The 19,090-nt window shown below is 41.5% G+C and overlaps 1 protein-coding gene across 2 annotated transcripts in view; it reads left to right on the top strand.

Moving 5' to 3' along the window:
- The first annotated feature begins 6,614 nt into the window (after positions 1-6,614).
- Positions 6,615-19,090, top strand: part of PLEKHG1 (pleckstrin homology and RhoGEF domain containing G1) — a 335,693-nt gene continuing 323,217 nt past the window's right edge. For both annotated transcript variants that reach the window (XM_089694257.1, XM_089694256.1), the window contains exon 1: positions 6,615-6,876. The gene's annotated coding sequence lies outside the window, so the exon portion shown is untranslated. The remainder of the gene's footprint in view (positions 6,877-19,090) is intronic.

Genomic DNA, 19,090 nt, shown 5'->3' with positions numbered 1-19,090 from the left:
GGAATGGTGATGGCACAGCACTGGAGGGCTTCTTTTGACAGGTAAGTCTGCCATTAAGTGCTAATATGCAGTGCATACTAGTACATTGTGATATAAACATCCTGGAGCCCATTAAAAAAATATTAACCCCCCCCCCAATTGTTGATCATTTACCTATCAAATACTCACATGAAACTCTCTCCTTCTCCCCAGGCTGGAACTTTACTTGGAACCTCTGCCATTGTTTCAGGAAAGGTCTGCCCATAGTGCAGGCGAAGTTCCGCGGCGCACAAATATGAGCATGCGCAGAGTTGTTATGAGCTGGGCAGATGTGCGGGTGCTTGGGGATAGGCGCACGCATGTGCACTCGCGCATCCAGGTGCATGCCTGTCATTAATGCTGGCGCTAAAAGGGCTATTTAACCTCCAAAGTGGTCTGATTATGTCAGTATTTCTGTGCTCAAAAAAGTACATTGTTTTCAATGGAAATATGTTGTTTTATATTGTAGGCCTGTAATTTTTAGGAATAACTCACTGAAATCTGTCTGAACAAGAGTCTAGTAAACATCCCGGGTATGAAAAAATTTGAAACACTAAATTATAATATAATAATCAGAAAAAATAACAATATAATAATAAATGTATGTAAAATTTTGACATTTTTGAATCTCACGCCGGTTTCGTCCCCCGTACGTCCCGACGCTCACAGGGAATGGAACCCGGAAGACTGATGCCAGCATTGGCCAGAGGACATGGCCGTGGACACAGCGGGAGGACAGCACGGGACAAGGTAAGTGATCCAGGGATCCCAGAGCAAAGCTTCAGGGTATTCCCGAGTGTAGCTTGGGGTGACCACTTCTGGTACTGAAACTTAACCCCGAGCTACACTCAGGAATACCACCAGGGAGGTTAAACTGGCTGCAGTAAATGTCTCATTGCCATTTGGTCTTATCCCTGCTTGTGTTTCCTGATTCCTGTGATTGACTCCCAATACCGAACCTGCTTGTTCCTGACCTCCGCTTGACCGCTATCTGCCTTGACCTCTGGCTTGCCTTGGATTACCCTTCTGTCTCCTCTCCTGTCTGATTGATCTTCCACTGCTGACCTGACCTGTGCCCCAACTAATCTTCCTCCTGCCGTTTATGCCTGATCTGCCCAACTGCTACCAAACCCAGTTCGTCTGACCCTGCATCCTCAAAACACACCCCTCAGTCTTCCATCCAGCATGGCTGCATCCGGATCCTGCTCCCAATCTTCAGCCTGCCCTGCAGCTCACCTGCCTACCAACTACTACGGGACTGATCACAGGCACTCATACCCCACCGTGGCCCTGCGGCTGCTGTTCCACCATCAGTGGTCCTTGAGCCAGAGTAGTATGGGAGGCCTGCCTCTTCAAGGCAGGCTCACTATCCAGGTACGTGACACACTGCTTGCCCATGTGGTGGCCAATAGCCCGTGGACCACAAATGCCTTATGGTGGCCGTACACATAAAGTCTGTTTGAACTATTCTTCACAGAATCACATAATATGAATGAATATATGAATTAAAGCTGAGCTCCACCCAAAAGAGGGAAGTTCCGCTTTAAGGACTGTTCCCCCGCTCCCCATTAAGGATTGGCACCTTTGGGGAGCAAGGGGGGAACGGGTACCCAAATTTGACAGTTATCCGCTCCCACTTCCGGTCCGATCGCCTAGGCGATCGGAAACAGAAGGTGTCCTCCCTCCCTGTAATCTTTTGGGACACATGACAGGTCCCAGAAGACTACAGGACCATTCACGAAGCGCAGCGCTACTCGCGCATGCGCAGTGGGTAACCGGCTGTGAAGCCGCAAGCTATCACAGCCGGGTGCCCACACTGAAGATGCCGGCCTCCTGGAATACAGGAAGGCTGGTGAAAAAAGCTGCGGGGGACACACCGCGGGACTGAGGGACAGGTAAGTGGCTGTTTTTTAACCTCTTGCCGTCCGCCTGCTGTTTATAAACGGCAGGGCGGTGGCAGTCCAGAGGCGGGTTGCCGTTCCTAAATGGCACCCGCCTTTTCTAGCTGTGCGCGCTCCCTGGGAGCGCGCACCACCGCGATCCGGTGCCCGCTGTGTCCTCCGGACACAGTGAAACACCGATCGTCGGACGGGACCTCTGTGCGAGGTCCCGATCATGTGATCACTGATTGGCAAATCAGTGATCACATGCAAAGTAGTAAGCAAGATGTCACTTGTGACATCATTGCTTACTACGTGTGAAATCTGTGAATGATCACAGAGGTCACATGGCACAAGGCTATTCACAACAGCTCACAGCTCACTCATTGAGCAATCACAGCTCACTCAGTATTTCTCAATGACTGCAAGAATGCAAAAAAAATCTTCATTACTTCCCACAAGTAGTACAGTGTCACCATGGTGACACTGTACTGCTAGGGTGACAGTATGTAAAAAAATAAATAAAATAAAAAATAATAATATAAAAATAATAAAATAAAAATGTAAAAAAAAATGTTTAAAAATTATAATTTTTGGTTATAAACTAATTTGGATTTTTTTTTTTACTAAAAAAAATAACGGAATAAATTTTGGCCAAGATTTATGATTAAATATTATTTATTTGCAAACTTTTATTAAAAAAAACACTTTTTTTCAAAATTTTTGGACTTTTTCATTTACATACTAAAAAAAATTAAAATCCCAGCGGTGAATAAATACCACCAAAATAAAGCTTTATCTGTCTCAAAAAAATGGTAAAAAATTCATATGGGTACAGTGTTGCATGACCGCGCAATTGTCATTCAAAGTGTGATGGCGCTGAAAGCTGAAAATTGCCCTGGACAGGAAGGGGGTAAAAGTGTCCGGACAGGAAGTGGTTAAAAGTCAACAGCTACAGTTTTTGTAGCTGCTGACTTTTATTTATTGATAGGTCGTGTGGATCTCCGCTTTAATGTAAAGACATAGATTTCAAGCAAGACCAATAGATTTCATCAACATTTTTCTGAACGGTCCTGATGGAAATCCAATCCTAGGAAAATAAATAGATTGATATGGCGCATCCAGCTATTTTTTTCATGCAATTCTGGTTACTGAAATGATTGTTCACTTTATTAATTTGTGGGCAGGAGGTGTGATAAATGCTTTCAAATATATTTAGATTTTTTTTTTAAATCATATAACAGCATGTAACACATTTTAGCAACCATTTGTTTCTAAATGATTGTACATAACATATAATGCTGTGAATGCCATAAATGGTGTAAGCTCTCTGGAGCAGGGCCCTCCTAACCCTCCTGCATTGAATTGTATTGTAGATGTACTGTGTCCTTTTATACTGTAAAGCGCTGCAGAAGTTGTTGGCACTATACAAATCCTGTATTATATTAACCACTTGCCCTCCTGAGGATTTACCTCCCTTCATAACCAGGCCGTTTTTTGCATTACGGCACTGCGTTACTTTAACTGACAATTGCGCAGTCATGCAATGCTGCACCCAAATGAAATTTACGTCCTTTTTCTCCCACAAATTGAACTTTCTTTTGGTGGTAGTTGATCACCTGTGCGTCTTTTATTTTTTGCGCTATAAGCAAAAAAAGACTCTCAATTTTGAGAAAAGAACAATATTTTGGACTTTTTGCTATTAAACATGTCCAGTAAAAAAAATTTAAAAATCTAATTTTGTCATAAAAGTAGGCCAAAATGTATTCTGCGATATGTCTTTGTTAAAAAAAAATCATAATACGTGTAAATTAATTGGTTTACAAATAGAGGTATAGATAATGGGATTTTTTTTTCTACCAGTAATGGTGGCGATCAGTGACTTTTAGCAGGACTGCGGTGGACATTCTGACACTGGGGGGAACTAACTTGGTGTCACTGACATCCCCAGTGACACCAATACAGTTATCAGTACTAAAAAAAAAGCACTGCCACTGTACTAATAACACTAGGCAGGAAGGGGTTAATGTGAGGGTGGTTTACTAGGGGGCGGGGGTGTATTCTTCACTGTAAGCACACTGTGCACAGCCATCCCGAGCAGTGTGCTCGAGCTGACAGGGATGAAGATCATTTGTAAACAAAACATTCTTCCTCCCCATCGGAGATGCTCAGTAATCACCGGGCGCCGGCAGATTATTACCAGCTGGGACCTGGTGATTGATATCCACGGCCGCGAATGGCGGTGTGGGTAGGGCCTGCGCACGGCACGTATGCGCCCCCTACCCGGAAATGCAAAATCAAGTATATATACGTGATTCTGTGCACAGGTGCCGCAGACTCCTTTAAGCAATAATAATAATTTTATTATTAATAATAATCCATAGAAATATATTTTCCTCTTCACATTACTGTAGCACTACATCAGGCGTTGTACAATCTTTGCGCCTTTTGGCACTTTGTGCATACGACAACCTAATGTAAATGAGCCCATCTTCACATTACTGTAGCACTACATCAGGCGTTGTACAATCTGTGCGCATTTTTGCACTTTGTGCATATCACAACCTAATGTGAATGAGCCCCTCTTCACATTACTGTAGCACTACATCAGGCGTTGCACAATCTTTGCACGTTTTTGCACTTTGTGCATACAATCTAATGTGAATGATCCCCTCTTTACATTACTGTAGCACTACAGCGAGTGTTCAATCTTTGCACACTTTGTGCATACGACAACCTAATGTGAATGAACCCCTCTTCACATTTCTGTAGCACAACAGGCGTTCAATCTTTGCACATTTTTGTACTTTGTGCATATGACAACCTAATGTGAATAAGCCCTTCTTCACACTACTGTAGCACTACAGCAGGCGTTGTACAATCTTTGCGCATTTTTGCACTTTGTACATATGACAACCTAATGTGAATGAGCCCCTCTTCGCATTTCTGTAAAACTAGAGCAGGCGTTGTACAATCTTTGCGCATTTTTGCACTTTGTGCATATGACAACCTAATGTGAATGAGCCCCTCTTCACATTTCTGTAGCACAACAGGCGTTCAATCTTTGCACATTTTTGTACTTTGTGCATATGACAACCTAATGTGAATAAGCCCTTCTTCACACTACTGTAGCACTACAGCAGGCGTTGTACAATCTTTGCGCATTTTTGCACTTTGTACATATGACAACCTAATGTGAATGAGCCCCTCTTCGCATTTCTGTAAAACTAGAGCAGGTGTTGTTCAATCTTTGCGCATTTTTGCACTTTGTGCATATGACAACCGAATATGAATAAGCCTCTCTTCACATTAGTGTAGCACTACATCAGGCGGTGTTCAATCTTTGCACATTTTTGCACTGTGTGCATACAACAACCTAATGTGAATGAGCCCAAACCCCTCTTCACATTACTGTAGCACTACATCAGGCGTTGTACAATCTTTGTGCTTTTTTACACTTTGTGAATACAACCTAATGTGAATAAGCCTCTGTTCACATTACTGTAGCACTACAGCAGGCGTTGTTCAATCCTTGCACGTTTTTTTGCACTTTGTGCATATGACAACCTAATGTGAATGAGCCCCTATTCACATTACTGTAGCACTACAGCAGGCGTTCTACAATCTTTGCGTTTTTTTGCACTTTGTGCATATGACAGCCTATATATTTCAAAGGGCTGCCTTACATGTGTCAAATACATCATGCTCCGTTCAGGGGTGGACTGACAACTTATGGGGCCCCCAGGCAAATGGGGATCATGGGGCCCCTGTGTCCTTGCCCACACTCAAAGCACATCCAAAAAAAGCCTTTAAAAACGTACCAGGGCCATTTCATGGGGCCCCCTACTGACCCCGGGCCCTCGGGCAGTGCCCGAGTGCCTGAATGGTCAGTCCGCCCCTGGCTCCGTTTGAGTGTCATGTGTTTTGTTAACTGTGCGTTTTTTCACGCTTCATGCTTTTTTGCTTGGTGTGTTTGGGGTGCCATTAACAATGAATGGCCCCACAAGCATAACATGCATTTTTCTTCTGTTGTGTGAACAAGCGCAAAATCACGCAAGTGCTACACAAGTGTGAAAGGGCCCCGACAGATGCGAAAAATAAAATCCTAGGTACATGTACTGCAATATATGGATACCTTTTTAATTCAGTGTTTTGTAGATCAGTATACGAATGTACACCACGTAGGATCGGAATCGGTTGATCAGTTTCTTAATATGCTTTTCCAAGCTTGTTTTCGATTTTCTGTAAATGGTCCAATCACAAGCGATTTTAAATGAATGCGGTGATGCTGATCAGTCTTCCGGCTGTATTTTTCTGCTGGACAGTAAATCAATTGACGATGGGATCATATAGAAAATCGTTCTGTGTATTGCCATTACCAAAGTCTCTTCTACCGAAAACCTCTACCCACTAGCAATTTTTTTAATAACTTTAATTCCGCTTTAAAGCTTTCCTCTAAATATTTCACTTGCACGATTGTTATCCTGCAGGGAAAAAAAAAGCTTTAATAACAGTGGCGGACTTCTCAAGGACTGGAGAAATAGTCTCAGTGCTTAGAATTGGCAGTTCTCCAGAGACGTATCCTACAGCCTCAACCCTTTGGCTGGGGAGTGGAAGGGAAGGAAAAGGAGGGGTAGGTCTTTTCTGTGGATCAGCTGCTGCAGCAGAGGGTAGGGCCAAGAGGAGGGGTGAGGAGTCAGTACAGTAGCACAGGCTGCATGGTAGTGAGTGCCTTGGTGCTGGGACTGAGAATCAGCAGTGCTGAAATCATAAGCCAACTAGAACTGCTCAGCCTGAACACAGGACATTGTTTCATTGAAGATTTCTAGAGGCTCTGTGGAGCAGACTTTGCATTCTCTAACTTGCTGGACTGGGATCTCAACTAGAACAAAGAAGTTTCTCTTATTCTGCTACGCCTTTCTCATTGGGACATCCCTACAAGCGTGGATTATATGGATAAAGAGTTGGACATAGAAAGGTAAAAATTCATGTTTGCGTTTATAGATGCTTAATCCTAAAAGAAGTTTGGTTTTTAAGGACGCTAGCTGATTTTCATCAAATTCTTGCTGATGAAGAGATAGGGGTACAGCACTTTAAATGTGGGATTAAAGGATTCACTAAACTGACAGGTTCTGTCTTGCTCTACTGCAGTCTATGTATAGAGTCCTTGCTGCAGCTGGAAACTATAGTGTTCTCCAACAGGAAATCCTCATCGTATTTAGGGGGAGATCCGAGCGAAGACAATACATTTTTAGACGCTTTTAGGAGTTCATTTTTCCTGTAACAAAGAGCAATCATTCAGTTCATTGAAACTTCGTATAAAAGATCCAATCACACCCATTTTCTTTGGCAGGAACTGTATTATATTTAAAATACAATGCTACTAGGTAAATATTCATTGAGAACCTTCTGATAGGAGTTTCATTAAAAAGGTTTAGGATTACATTTGCAGTCATGTCCTGTATGAAGTTGCTGTGGAAGAAGGAGCCCTTGCCTATTAGCCCCCATTTACACCTGAACGCATTTCCAGAAGCGCTTTAATATGCCATACCTAGATTTCCATGTTGTTGTATTTTGCCTGTTCACATCTGAGCCCAACACTCAGAAAAACTACGGGTCATGATTGCATGTTTGTGGCCCCCAATAGATTTCAATAGGAGCGCCAAGGAAAAAAAAACCATGCATGATGTGCGTTTTTCGCTTTATTTCATGCCTTACAATCGTCTTCTCTTTCTATTGGCTAAAACAAAAGCAATCACACCTAAAAGGCAGAAAGAAATGCACAAATGTGTAAAAAACAGCAGAAAATGCCAACTCTCAAGAGTGATAGAAACCGGTCTGCATAAACTCTGTTGCAGGTTTAGGATTACGTTTGCAGTCATGTCCTGTATGAAGTTGCTGTGGAAGAAGGAGCCCTTGCGTATTAGCCCCCATTTACACCTGAATGCATTTCCAGAAGCGCTTTAATACGCGATACTCAGATTTCCATGTTGTTGTAGTGTGCCTGTTCACATCTGAGCCCAACACTCAGAAAAAGTACGAGTCATGATTGCACGTTTGTGGCCCCCAATAGATTACAATAGGAGCGCCAAGAAAAAAATAAACATGCGTGATGTGCGTTTTTCACTTGATTTTATACCTTACAATCATCTTCTCTTTCTATTGGCTAAAACAAAAGCAATCACACCTAAAAGGCAGAAAGAAAGAAATGCACAAATGTGCAAAAAACAGCAGAAGATGCCAACTCTCAAGAGTGATAGCAACCAGTCTGCATAAACTCTGTTGCAGGTACATTGAATAAATATTGAGACTCCACAGCTTTCTATCTAATACCACATAGATTTGTTTTGCTTTGTGACACTTTTTTTGCACTCATGGTTTTGAAGTGTACACTTAGTCAATGTGTGTTTGTGTTCTTCCTGTATTGATAATCTAGTGTAATTGGTCCAGTTTCAGTCTGTTATCTTGTTGGCTCCAATAACCCTGAGTCATGTAATCCAAATCTCTTCTGAAGGCTTAGATGAGACAGGTAATGATTGCACTTGCATTGTGAAGATTACTGCTTTATGTTTATTGTCTGTGTCTCCAGTGTGTGAAAGGCAGCTACAGCATGCCAGAGGTACACATTACTTGAGCGCACCTTCTCTCTGTATGATGAGGTCATTTCATTTAGAGATTAGCCCTCATCTATTTCACTACAGTTGGTGATTGGCAGCTGTCACTTTGGGTTAGCCAGGTTTAAATCTGACTATGGAAGTAGTCAGATTTACAGCGGGATAAATCAAAGTGATGAGACCAGTCATACATGCAAACATAATCCACCCACTGAAAGATCTTTTCTTAAACGTGCATGCAGATTACCCCAGCATGCATGTTTTATTAGTGCAGGTGGGGAGGGGGTGTTCAGCAGACAAATCCAGTGATGGCTTATCTCAGGAGCAACAAAAGTGGTCCTCCAAATATATCCAATGCAGCTGGTGACTGTTTGAGATTGGTCGGCTGGGGGCGTCTGGTGCAGTCTGTTGGCATCCATACCAATGATAGTTGTTGTCAGATCGAACAACAATCAACTTTTGTTACTGGGTACCTGCATGTTTTGCATGAAATAGCTGGTGTTGTGAAGTTTATTTTATCTTGCAGATACTTATGGCAATGGGCAATACTTTTATAAATGCTATTATTATTTATTTAAGGTACTTATATAGTGCTGTCAATTTACCAGGGAAACTCGGGCACTGCCCGAGGGCCTGGGGTCAGTAGGAGGCCCCATGAGATGCCCCTGGTACCTTTTTCATAGGCTTTTTTGAGTTTGGGCAAGGACACAGGGGCCCCATGATCCCCTATTGCCCGGGGGGCCCCATGAGTTGTCAGTTCGCCCCTGCACTTTACATATATATTGTACATTCACATCAGTCCCTAACCCTCAAGGGGCATACAATCTAAGGTCCCTAACTTACATTCATACATGCACATACTAGGGCCAATTTAGACAGGATCCAATTAACCTACCAGCATGTCTTTGGAGTGTGGGAGGAAACCCACGCAGACACAGGGAAAATATGCAAACTCCAGGCAGGTGGTGCTGTGGTTGGGATTTGAACTAATGATCCTAGTACTGCCAGGCAAAAGTGCTAACCATTTAGCTACTGTGCTGCCCATTATTATGCCAACCTTTTTATATTGAAGGGTGGGGCTGAAATATCAACCAACTGCTTTAACATGGAAGATGAGAGATTGAAAATGTTGTCCAGTATTTTTTATATTGGTATCAAATTCATATACATATAAAAAATAGATCATAAATATTGAATTTTATAAAATACGGATAAACTGAAAAGAGAGTGAGAATTAAAAGGAAAACCCTATTTTAGTATCTGGAACACTGGAAATTTGTCTATATTTAGTCTACCATCCTTCAGACTTACTCTTTCCACTCGAAGGCTAACCTCCCCATAAAATCACATAATCAGAAATCTTGAGATGTGTTATATAATATCAGCTGTTTGAGGTGACTTTCTCGCAGTCCATCTTTAAAGTTGTTCTGTCTATCTGGTCACCGTTATCAAGATTATTGTATTACCAGTCCTTTCCTTGACTCTCAGTAGGAACACAGTTGTTTCAGATGTTTAATCTGCACGTCTACTAAACAAATCTTCTACCCACCCCACAATTCTATTCCAGTGCCTCTTGACCTTTCTACACTTGAATAATATAGGTTTTACATTTGGAATAAGAGTCCCACACTTTAAGCAATGAGAATCACGATCATCTTTCCATTCCGAATATTTGGCTGCAGAAATACTGGCTCTATTAATTACTTTAAAATATGTTATTCAGTAAAAGTAACACGTTTATGGTCAGATCTGCCATTGGTTATGATGGATGGAAAGATATCTGTACAAAATTGTATTCGTCAATATGATGACTGGGTGTTTTCACTGTCCATGAATGCTACCCTTTTCACCACCAAACATAGATTGTCCATAATGTTGTCCCGGAAATCTACCCTTTTCACCACCAAACATATAGATTTTCCATCATGCTGTTCCCGGAATGCTACCTTTTTCCACCACCAAACATATAGATTTTCCATCATGCTGTCCTGGAATGCTACCATTTTCACCACCACACATATAGATTTTCCATCATGCTGTCCTGGAATGCTACCATTTCCACCACCAAACATAGATTTTCCATCATGCTGTCCAGGAATGCTATCTTTTCCACCACCAAACATATACAGTAGATTTTCTATCATGCTGTCTAGGTATGCTACCATTTCCACCACCAAACATATGGATTTTCCACCATGCTGTCCAGGAATACTATCTTTTCCACCACCAAACATATACAGTAGATTTTCTATCATGCTGTCTAGGTATGCTACCATTTCCACCACCAAACATATGGATTTTCCATCATGCTGTCCAGGAATACTATCTTTTCCACCACCAAACATATACAGTAGATTGTCTAGGTATGCTATCTTTTCTACCACCAAACCTATAGAATGTCCATTATGCTGTATTACTTTGGCAGAAATAACATAATCTTCAGACACTGAGATATACTCTTGGAAAAGAACCTACTACATGGCCAGATCTTCTGCATCACTTGAAGACTTGTATAATGGTCACTTTTACTATGATGTGATTAAGAGTAACCCTTGCATAAACATCAACTTAATTGATAAGAAACTATAAATAAAAAGGTCATCAATTGTAGTTATGATCTCACCACTAGTAGCAAGCTTGGCATCTTCTTCCATTAAATAATCATTTAACCATGATATTTGTTAAAGAAACTGCCCAACTGACTCCTTTCTGTGGCTATGTTGAGTCCCCACCACAACGGTAAAGGTTTTAGTCACAGTAAAGCACTCATGAATCTATTTCTAGTTAGAAGAGTGATGGCATTTTTTTTACAGCTTGAGCTTTCTGTTTGTGTTTCTAAATTAGCCTTGTCTGGTCACCTTTGTATGTTCAAGACTAAATCCTTCCATGATACTTGAATACTTTGATGGTGTTGAGTCCCTTGCGGCAGGACTAAAGGGTAAATCTTTAACAGGAACATAGAAAGTAATACAAAGTGATACAGGGAGTTACACTTCATATTCATAAAGGTATTTTTTTGGCCTTAACTATGTTTTTTTTAAATTCCTTCTTGAACTTTTCAATAATTAAAAGTTAAAGATGCCAGTTTGTGAAGACTTTAATTATTTTACTGTGAATAGGATTCCTAGAATTTACAGTATGTTAGCTCAAACGGAGTATTAACTAATGTTTGCACACTAGCACTATATCTTAGTTTGTTGCCATTGAAAGACCCATTAGCATTTGTTAGGGTGCAGGCACACATTTTCTGGTGTGCTGAGTTCAACTAGTTCTTATGGGCTATTAATACTAAGCAACCTGGTGGCAATTAAGACCAACTAAGTGTTAGTATATAGAGATGTTAGGGCTCAGAGCAGGGTTGGGAAGGTATCATGAAAGTGACAGCTTCCCACATAGGATTCCCTGGTTGTTATGAAGCCGGTGACCACCAGCATCATAGCAACCAATGACTGATTCCTGACCCATCAGCTTCCAAACAGAACATTTCCCAGCTGACAGCTGAATGGGGCCAGTGAAGAGTTATCAATTGCTAGGATGCTGTCGGCTGCACAGCACAGTAAGAATGGTATGGACACCTAGGTGCCCCCCCTCCATGAAACAGATTTATGTACCTAGCCTAGTACCTACCTAAGCAGATGGGCATATGAATCTATTACTATCATGTGGAGGAACAAAGTAATTCTAAAGAGTGCATATGATGATATTTATCAATTCCACTGACAGAGTGTTCACATCTGTGTGTTGAAGAGGACCTTTTTATTTGTATTGTATTTGTATTTTCTTTTATGCAGTGCTTTTAATCACATGAAAAGGAATGCCACTGCAACACACATAGAGGTGTGTTGCAGTAAAATGTGTATTTTAATTTACGTTACTGCAACACACGTATGTGAATGCATCCTTAAATATTTCATAATATTGAGCCAGAGGAGACCAGCTTGAAGAATTCAAATAACAATCACCAGTGAGCCGAGTCTCTGGTGTGTAATTTATCTTCATTTGCTTTACATCACGTGCAAAGTATTTTTTAAGTAGTAGTTGTGGCATTTTGGTATTGTCTGAAAATAACATGGATTATCTGGAATTACCCTTTAATGACTGTGTACATTTTACACAGTGCTAAATAAGCAAATATTGTTTGAGCAGTCTGTGCAAACTGGATATGCAACTGCTGAATGATGCCTTCCCCATCATGTATGCACTCTTCTACAGGGCATTGGTATATAAAGCAAACGTGGGGTTCTGTCGCTGACCTCTGTCTAAATAATAATAGTTGTCTGACTCTTAGCTTGAGGATTTTCTGAGTCATAGACTTGCAAAACAGGAAAACCAGATTGAAGTCCTAAATCCTCATCTTTATACTTATTCTGGGCTAGGGACTTTAACAGTTGAAACAGGAGGTTCAATGTGACTGCCAGACAACTAGATTTTACAGAAGGAAGGGCCAGAAATGACCAATTCAATGGTTCCTTTATGACTTTGCCAAGTCCAGTTCATCCATTAGGTATTCCTCCTTAGGAATAACATCTATACAAGGAAAAGTCTAACCTATTTTCAGCAAATGCATATTGTATGTTTTTATTGCAATGTTTACCTTAAAGCAACTCTGTCATAATGAAATGTCTCAAAAAATGTTTCCCTGCAAAGAAGAGGTCATTCTTACCTCTCCTGCTTCCCATGTCATAGGTCCAGGGGCGGACTGACAACTCATGGAGCCCCCGGGCAATAGGGGATCATGGGGACCCTGTGTCCTTGCCCAAACTCAAGAAAGCCTATGAAAAAGATACCAGGGGCATCTCATGGGGCCCCCTACTGATCTCGGGCAGTGCCCAAGTTTCCCAATGGTCAGTCCGCCCCTGCGTAGGTCACTGCTGAACTGAGAAGAAACAGCTTCCTGAAATAACAAAAAAAACCTGCTACATCTGGTGAACCCCTGATCCCTTGCTGTGACCTGTGGTTCTTCCCGCTAGCCCCTAAGCCAATACTGAATGCAGTCATGATGTACAGTTCAGCAGATGGAATCACAGGTGGCAACACAGAACCAGGAATCCGACACTACCAGAAGTGTCAGGTTCTGGAGAGTCTTCAGGTAGCGGTCCTTCTCAATCCAGCAGTAATCAGTGACATGGGCTGCATGGAAAGTAAGAATGAACTCTCTTTTTTGCAGGGAAACAATTTTTAGGACATTTCACTCTAGTGACTGAGTTGCTTTAAAGTACACTTAAATAGCAGCACAATGGCTAAATGGTTAGCACTTCTGCCTGGCAGTACTACGGTTGTTGGTTCAAATCCCAACCATGGCACCACCTGCCTGGAGTTTGCATGTTCTCCTTGTGCCTGCATGGGTTTCTTCCCACACTCCATAGACATGCTGGTAGGTTAATTGGATCCTGTCTAAATTGGCCCTGTTATGTGTATGTATGAATGTAAGTTAGGGACCTTAGATTATACGCCCCTTGAGAATTAGGGACTGATGTGAATGTACAATATATATGTAAAGCACTGCATAAATTTACAGCGCTATATACAATAAGTACCTGTAAAAAATAAATAAAACCAAACCTTCTTTTTAGAGTACAGAGGGGTAAAACATTTTTTGCTACCTGTGTCCCATTTCCAGCTCTGCAGTTACAACAGGAAGTGAAAATAAATCTCTACAAAAAAGTTAGGGAAATGGCCTAACAAGTATCCCCATTGGAATATTTCCCCTCTGGTTCTACTTACAACCTTTTGGTTTTTCTCTCATTTTTTAACAGGAAAATGGGTCACCAGAACAATTAGAGAGGGTGAATCTCTATGTCTAGGACATAAACAGCCGCAAAAACCTTATAGACAAATCCATTCAGTTCTATGCCATTACAACCAGAGCTCAGAGTGCAGGGCCAATGGTGATAATGTATACTTGCATGAAGAGAAAGCCACTGACACACAGAATTAACCTCAAAGCATCTTTTATGATATGAGGTCATCATCCAGAGGTTATAAATAGTAGAAGCAAGTGTAATATATACCACATATAATGGATGGTGACCTCATAAAAGTCACTTGGAGGTTTATTCTGTGAGTACTGACATGTTCTTAATGCAAACAGTGAAAACCTGACAGGGGTCTAAACCCTTACCACAATATCCAAAATCTACAAAGTATACAGTTTAAAGTAATTTTAGCAACTTTATAGATATAGTGAATTGCTTCACAGTGCCTTGATCTACAGAGGTCAGTGAGGGTGTGTTTTATAGCTCATTTACTTTTTGTCAATATAATGTAAATACTTGAATGTTCACATCTTAGCCACAGGTTGACTTTAACACATACTAATAAGATTGTATACACCAACCCTATTTCTTTACATGGTTATCTAAACAAAACATTCAAAGACCATGGATTCCTTTAACAAAATCAAAAACCAGTACAAGTGTTTTCCATGGTATGACAATGAAATGCAATACTTGCAGTGTTTAACTTCTGTAAGGTCAAGCATCCATAGCTCTGTCTTAACATTAAAAAAACTACTGCAGGCACCTCCAAATCTCAAGTCATTCTGGTATACAACGCTCAGATCTCTCCTTATCAATACCTCCTGCCCTGTGTGAAATGTGCAGAAAAGGGTTGGCAGGCTATGCCACTATGAGGAAGTGCTGAAGCTTTATCTGTCCAAACAGCCAAGAAAAATATTAGAGGCTGTTGCAGGTATGTACAAGTGCCTGAAAAGGAAATTTGATTTAATTCTAACCTATCCAGCAACTTATTATTTCCTTTCTTTCAATGCAGTGATGCTCTGTTTAGCTGTCAGGAGTGAAGGGAAAGCTAAGTATATATAGTTACACAGTTAGTCTGGCTGAAAAAATACAAAAGTCCATCCAGTTCAACCAGTAAAAAAAAAAATGTTATAGTCCTATACCCACAGTTGATCCAGGGGAAGGCAAAAAACCCAGCAAAGCATGATCCAATTTGTTCCTGCAGGGAAAAAAAATCCTTCCTGATCCCACGGGAGGCGATCAGATGTTCCAGGATCAACGTTACCTAAAAATGTTAGTATCTAGTTATATTCTGTGTATCCAAGAAACAATCCAGGCCTTTTTAAAAGCAATCCACTGAGCTGACCAGAACCAACTCTGGAGAGAGTCTATTCCACCTTTTCACAGCTCTTACTGTGAAGAAACCTTTCCATAGTTGGAGATTAAATTTCTTTTCCTCCAGATGTAAAGAGTGCCCCCTTGTCCTCTGTGATGACCTCAGGGTGGATAACTCTACACCAAGTTCACTATATAAACTACTGTTGTATTTATACATGTTGATCATATCCCCCCTTAGTCTCCTCTTCTCAAGAGAGAATAAATGCAGTTCCTTCAATCTTTCCTCATAGCTGAACTTCTCCATGCCTCTTATCAGTTTGGTTGCCCTTCTCTGCACTTTCTCCTGTTCCCCAATGTTCTTTTTATGAATTGCTGCCCAAAACTGAACTGCATATTCCAGATGAGGACTTACTAATGATTTGTACAGGGGTAAAATGATATGTCTCTGGAGTCTATACCTCTTTTAATACAAGTGAGGATTTTGCTTGCTTTAGAAACTGCAGCTTGGCATTGTATGCCATTATTAAGATTGTGCTCTATCAGAACTCCCAGATCCTTTTCCACCATTGATTCCCCCAGTTGTACCCCCCCCCCCCGCCCCATAAGTATATGCTGCTGTGGGTGAAAGCAAGCTTATTGCTTCTCCCTGATTGGTTGCCTTTAAGGACTATTCATTCTTTTTAAAAATTAATAAGTGCACCCATATTGCAAAAGAAAAAAAAATGGATGTTTAGCATTTTTACATCAGAGCTTGTAGTGTATTGCATTCATGATCAGTGGATTGTGGGTGCAATGGCTCAGGCTCCCTCAGACTCTTCCCCCAACCCCAGGTCCACATCAACCTTCAGTTATGGAGCTGGAGGAAATATTGGACTACAAGTGCATTGAAATCACCCCACTTGTGTTTTGCTGAGAACTGAGTCTCTGCCACAGTGTCAAATGAGACTTGTGATCTTCAAGTCACGGATCCGTGTGAATGGATCTGTGGATGGATGATGTGGCTGTGCAGACAGAGACACACAAAGCTATGGCCAAAAAAAAAAACCCCAACAGAAGCTTGCAGGTAGTAGCACCCCATGATTCAAGTAGTAAGGAGGCAGTTTGAGGGTGGAAGGCAGTGGAATAGCACCATGGGTAACGTGTGATATGGTGGAACATAAAACAATGTCAGAAAGGTGGAATTAGCCTTTAATCTAATTTCCTTCACCCAAAATATATTTATAAATCCTAGAGGAAGGAACTATTGTACTAATGAACTGTCAAAGAATGCTTGTCTTTTCATGTATTGTTTTCTAAGCAGAAGAAAAGGCAAAGTCTATTATTGACTGCAGACATGTTACAGTTTCGACCTCAGCTTCTGTAAAACACTGATAACTTAAAAGAAACGTTTGTTTGCAGTTGATACTGAATTATATCTTTAGTATTAAAAATGTTGCCATATTCTGTCAGTGCAAGGATGCAATTAAGACACCTCATATTTGCCTTGAAATGTCAATCAAACTACATGTTTTTATTTCTCTTCAAGGAGAATTACATGAAACCTGCCATAGCTGACTTCTTATTCTGCAAATGTTAGGCTGGTCATACGCTGATTAAAGTTTGGCCAGGTCAGCGAGGATTGGCAACAAAAAAGTGTGTAGCCATTCTTGCTCAACAGAAGTCAATTGTTTGATCAACTTGAAGGACACAATTCCAAAACGTGTATGGTTACCTTCAAGTGATACTAATAGGTTCACTTTTTTTTTAATAATAAACAATGGCTTTGCACAAATCAGCCCCGATCCTCCTCTTCTCGGGTCCCCTGCCAGTGCTCCTGGCCCCTCCCCCTGCTGAGATCCTCCAGAACAAGTTGCTTGCTATGAGCCCCACAAAGCATGTTTTGGCCTCACCCCTTCCTCAGTGGCTGTGAGTGACAGCAGCTGGAGCCAATGTCCCCTGCTGTTGTGTGTCAGCCAGTGAGGAGGGAGAGACCCAGGAGAGCCAGTTCTCTTGTGCACAGCGCTGGATCGCTATCAGGCTCAGGTGAGTACTGGTGTGGAGGGCTGAGAGTGGAGCTGAAAACAAGGTTTTTTTTTACCTTCATGCATTGAAGACATGAAGGTAAAAAAACCTTCAGCCTTGATAAACACTTTAAGTTACCTTGTTGTAATGCTGATCCACTTGCTTTACAACATTGAGCCAGCAACCTAGAAGATGTATGCATATTAGAAGTTCGGTGACTTTCCTGATAGCCGTTTTAGGAGATGAGTGACTCAAAGGGATTGATTTACTCATGGTAAATAGACGGTGCACTTTGCAAGTGCAGTTGAACCTTTCAAGGGAATTTGCTCCAGAGCCATAGTTGCGTACATCAAAAAAGCCCTAAAGAGATTGCTATTGCTTCCTCATTCTGCTCCTAAAAAAGTTTTTCTTGCTACTTTCTGTGCCTCTGCTGGATATTTTGAGACCAATGGTTACAGAAACAGCAATAAGTCTGGCAGACACACTAACTGTTCTCTACTGTGTCCAAAACCAGGGGTCTCCATACTTCATAAACAAAGGGCTAGTTTACTGTCCTTCAGACTTTAGGAGGGCCGGACTGTGGGAGTAAAAAATACTCCAGCATCAGTGGGAGTCCACAATGTCTCAGAGTTGATGGTCAGTGGGATTTAAAAAATTAGACCGCGCATGTGATCAGTAGGAGGACTAACAGTTCCCCATTGCTGGTGTCAGTGGAAGCAATAGTGCTCCATCATTGGTGTCAGTGGGAGCAATGGTGCCCCATTGTTGGTGTCAGTGGGAGGAATAGTGACCCATCGTTGGTGTCAGTGGGAAGGATGGTGCCCTATTGTTGGTGTCAGTGGGAGGAATAGTGCCCCATCATCAGTGTCAGTGGGAGGAATAGTGCCTCAAGGGCCAGACAGAGGCAAGCAAAGGGCCACATCTGGCCCTTGGGCCACAATTTGAAGACCACTGTCCTAAACCAAAAGAAAAAACAATAGTTTTTGGCTAGAGCTGCTTTTTAAACAATTTGGAGCTAACTTGTTGAGATTTGTATGTACAATGTAGAATGAAAATTATTTTTAAACAGTGGCCATATTTATTAATATATGTAGTTATTTTCTATTGGTTGAAAACTTTGCTGCTCTCTCTCTGTAAAGGTTTGTGGGTCAAAGCTGAACTTCGTTCAACTACACACGTACAATACATATATGGGAGCTGTCTTACCTACAAAGGATTTGCATGCCTGTCCATCTGAAATTTACACAACCCACTCACACAGCACAGTCTGGTGCCTAAAACCACTTACAGATAATGAATATAGTGGTGTCCTGCCTCCCCCCCCCCCCAGTCTTCTGACTGAACAGTGGAAGAGCAGCAGCAGAAAGGTGAGGTTACCTCTCTGCTCATTATGCTCCTGTCACCTATAAATATATTCCTTATCAGCACATTTGCATGCAGCAGTCGATTGGCTCCCAATCCTGCACCTCCCTGTCCCAGTGCTGCTGTATAGAGTATTGCA

The sequence above is a fragment of the Staurois parvus genome, unplaced genomic scaffold (genome assembly GCF_062004578.1).
Source record: "Staurois parvus isolate SC_StPar_1 unplaced genomic scaffold, SC_StPar_1.0 ptg000657l, whole genome shotgun sequence".
Lineage (NCBI taxonomy): Eukaryota > Metazoa > Chordata > Amphibia > Anura > Ranidae > Staurois > Staurois parvus.
Note: the sequence above shows the minus strand (reverse complement) of the source record. Positions and strands in the feature narration are given on the sequence as shown.